The 3,934-nt window shown below is 50.3% G+C and overlaps 2 non-coding genes and 1 pseudogene across 2 annotated transcripts; all 3 read left to right on the forward strand.

Moving 5' to 3' along the window:
* The first annotated feature begins 2,169 nt into the window (after positions 1-2,169).
* LOC123183697 (uncharacterized) lies at positions 2,170-2,288 on the forward strand (annotated as a pseudogene).
* Positions 2,289-2,589: 301 nt separating this feature from the next.
* LOC123183564 (5S ribosomal RNA) lies at positions 2,590-2,708 on the forward strand. Its single transcript, XR_006492627.1, has one exon. It is a non-coding gene; the product is annotated as a 5S ribosomal RNA (ribosomal RNA).
* Positions 2,709-3,009: 301 nt separating this feature from the next.
* On the forward strand, positions 3,010-3,128 carry LOC123183629 (5S ribosomal RNA). The gene has a single exon (XR_006492689.1). It is a non-coding gene; the product is annotated as a 5S ribosomal RNA (ribosomal RNA).
* Positions 3,129-3,934: the final 806 nt, after the last annotated feature.

A 3,934-nucleotide genomic window follows, 5' to 3' on the forward strand; every position in this document is an offset into this window, starting at 1 on the left:
AAGACGTACGACTACATCAACCGCGTTGTGCTAACATTTCCGCTTTCGGTCTACGAGGGTATGTGCACACACTCTCCCCTCTTGTTGCTATGCATCACCATGATCCTGTGTGTGCGTAGGAATTTTTTTGAAATTACTACGTTCCCCAATAGTGGCATCCGAGCCAGGTTTTCTGCGTAGATGTTATATGCACGAGTAGAACACAAGTGAGTTGTGGGTGATACAAGTCATACTGCTTACCAGCATGTCATACTTTGGTTCGGCAGTATTGTTGGATGAAGCGGCCCGGACCGACATTACGCGTACGCTTACGCGAGACTGGTTCTACCGACGTGCTTTGCACATAGGTGGCTGGCGGGTGTGAGTTTCTCCAACTTTAGTTGAACCGAGTGTGGCTACGCCCGGTCCTTGATGTTGGAAATACGCCCTAGAGGCAATAATAAATAGGTTATTATTATATTTCCTTGTTCATGATAATCGTTTATTATCCATGCTAGAATTGTATTGATAGGAAACTCAGATACATGTGTGGATACATAGACAACACCATGTCCCTAGTAAGCCTCTAGTTGACTAGCTCGTTGATCAATAGATGGTTACGGTTTCCTGACCATGGACATTGGATGTCGTTGATAACGGGATCACATCATTAGGAGAATGATGTGATGGACGAGACCCAATCCTAAGCCTAGCACAAGATCGTGTAGTTCGTTTGCTCAGAGCTTTTCTAATGTCAAGTATCACTTCCTTAGACCATGAGATTGTGCAACTCCCGGATACCGTAGGAATGCTTTGGGGGTGCCAAACGTCACAACGTAACTGGGTGGCTATAAAGGTGCACTACGGGTATCTCCGAAAGTGTCTGTTGGGTTGGCACGAATCGAGACTGGGATTTGTCACTCCGTGTAAACGGAGAGGTATCTCTGGGCCCACTCGGTAGGACATCATCATTATGTGCACAATGTGACCAAGGAGTTGATCACGGGATGATGTGAGTTACGGAACGAGTAAAGAGACTTGCCGGTAACGAGATTGAACAAGGTATAGGGATACCGACGATCGAATCTCGGGCAAGTAACATACCGATGGACAAAGGGAATTGTATACGGGATTGATTGAATCCCCGACATCGTGGTTCATCCGATGAGATCATCGTGGAACATGTGGGAGCCAACATGGGTATCCAGATCCCGCTGTTGGTTATTGACCGGAGAACGTCTCGGTCATGTCTGCATGGTTCCCGAACCCGTAGGGTCTACACGCTTAAGGTTCGATGACGCTAGGGTTATAGGGAAAGTATGTACATGGTTACCGAATGTTGTTCGGAGTCCCGGATGAGATCCCGGACGTCACGAGGAGTTCCGGAATGGTCCGGAGGTAAAGATTTATATATGGGAAGTCCTGTTTTGGTCACCGGAAAAGTTTCGGGTGAAATCGGTAATGTACCGGGACCACCGGGAGGGTCCCGGGGGTCCACCAAGTGGGGCCACCAGCCCCAGAAGGCTGTGTGGGCCAAGTGTGGGAGGGGACCAGCCCCAGGTGGGCTGGTGCGCCCCCCCACCAAGGCCCAGGCGCATGGGAGAGTGGGAGGGGGCAAACCCTAGGTCCAGATGGGCCTTAGGGCCCATCTAGTGGGGCGCCTCCCACTCTCCTCCCCTTGGCCGCCCCCCTTGATGGGATCTAGGGCTGGCCGCCTCCTCTTGGGGGTGGAAACCCTAAAGGGGGCGCAGCCCCCTTCCCCCCTATATATACTTGAGGTTTGGGCTGCCATACGGACATGAGAACGTCTCCTTTTGGTGCAGCCCTACCCCTCTCCCTCCTCCTCCTCTCCCGCGGTGCTTGGCGAAGCCCTGCGGGATTGCCACGCTCATCCACCACCACCATGCCGTCGTGTTGCTGCTGGATGGAGTCTTCCCAACCTCTCCCTCTCTCCTTGCTGGATCAAGGCGTGGGAGACGTCACCGGGCTGCACGTGTGTTGAACGCGGAGGCACCGTACTTTCGGTGCTTAGATCGGAATCAACCGCGATCTGAATCGCTACGAGTACGACTCCCTCATCCGCGTTCTTGCAACGCTTCCGCATCGCGATCTACAAGGGTATGTAGATGCACTCCCCTTCCCTTCGTTGCTAGTAAACTCCATAGATTGATCTTGGTGATGCGTAGAAAATTTTGAATTTCTGCTACGTTCTCCAACACGGATCCCATCAGAACTCCGAAGTTAAGCGTGCTTGGGCGAGAGTAGTACTAGGATGGGTGACCTCCTGGGAAGTCCTCGTGTTGCATTCCCTTTTTAATTTTTTTGCACCGCGTGCAAAACAAAACGCACGAGCGCGACGTATGTTTAGCACGTTTTATTATTTTGCACGTTTACGGTAAGTTTTAGCTCGCTGCTCATTATTCACGCGTCTAGCGGCGGCAAGCGTGTTCTGAAAGGGGTCGAAACCATGGTAAATAGGCACTGGTGCAGTTGAACCGTGGTAAAACTCGTCTCCGTAGTTGAGCGGGAGCGGCCAAAGGAATGTGCAATCGTGTGTGTAGTGGAGCTGGGAGGGGCAAGCATAAGGGACGAAGACGGGGGTAACACGTCGGATGCGATCATACCAGCACTAAGGCACCGGATCCCATCAGAACTCCGAAGTTAAGCGTTATTGGGCGAGAGTAGTACTAGGATGGGTGACCTCCTGGGAAGTCCTCGTGTTGCATTCCCTTTTTAATTTTTTTGCACCGCGTGCAAAACAAAACGCACGAGCGCGACGTATGTTTAGCACGTTTTATTATTTTGCACGTTTACGGTAAGTTTTAGCTCGCTGCTCATTATTCACGCGTCTAGCGGCGGCAAGCGTGTTCTGAAAGGGGTCGAAACCATGGTAAATAGGCACTGGTGCAGTTGAACCGTGGTAAAACTCGTCTCCGTAGTTGAGCGGGAGCGGCCAAAGGAATGTGCAATCGTGTGTGTAGTGGAGCTGGGAGGGGCAAGCATAAGGGACGAAGACGGGGGTAACATGTCGGATGCGATCATACCAGCACTAAAGCACCGGATCCCATCAGAACTCCGAAGTTAAGCGTGCTTGGGCGAGAGTAGTACTAGGAAGGGTGACCTCCTGGGAAGTCCTCGTGTTGCATTCCCTTTTTAATTTTTTTGTACCGCGTGCAAAACAAAACGCACGAGCGCGACGTATGTTTAGCACGTTTTATTATTTTGCACGTTTACGGTAAGTTTTAGCTCGCTGCTCATTATTCACGCGTCTAGCGGCGGCAAGCGTGTTCTGAAAGGGGTCGAAACCATGGTAAATAGGCACTGGTGCAGTTGAACCGTGGTAAAACTCGTCTCCGTAGTTGAGCGGGAGCGGCCAAAGGAATGTGCAATCGTGTGTGTAGTGGAGCTGGGAGGGGCAAGCATAAGGGACGAAGACGGGGGTAACATGTCGGATGCGATCATACCAGCACTAAAGCACCGGATTGTTGGAAATATGCCCTAGAGGCAATAATAAATAGGTTATTATTATATTTCCTTGTTCATGATAATCGTTTATTATCCATGCTAGAATTGTATTGATAGGAAACTCAGATACATGTGTGGATACATAGACAACACCATGTCCCTAGTAAGCCTCTAGTTGACTAGCTCGTTGATCAATAGATGGTTACGGTTTCCTGACCATGGACATTGGATGTCGTTGATAACGGGATCACATCATTAGGAGAATGATGTGATGGACAAGACCCAATCCTAAGCCTAGCACAAGATCGTGTAGTTCGTTTGCTCAGAGCTTTTCTAATGTCAAGTATCACTTCCTTAGACCATGAGATTGTGCAACTCCCGGATACCGTAGGAATGCTTTGGGTGTGCCAAACGTCACAACGTAACTGGGTGGCTATAAAGGTGCACTACGGGTATCTCCGAAAGTGTCTGTTGGGTTGGCACGAATCGA

Source organism: Triticum aestivum, chromosome 1D (assembly GCF_018294505.1).
Source record: "Triticum aestivum cultivar Chinese Spring chromosome 1D, IWGSC CS RefSeq v2.1, whole genome shotgun sequence".
NCBI lineage: Eukaryota > Viridiplantae > Streptophyta > Magnoliopsida > Poales > Poaceae > Triticum > Triticum aestivum.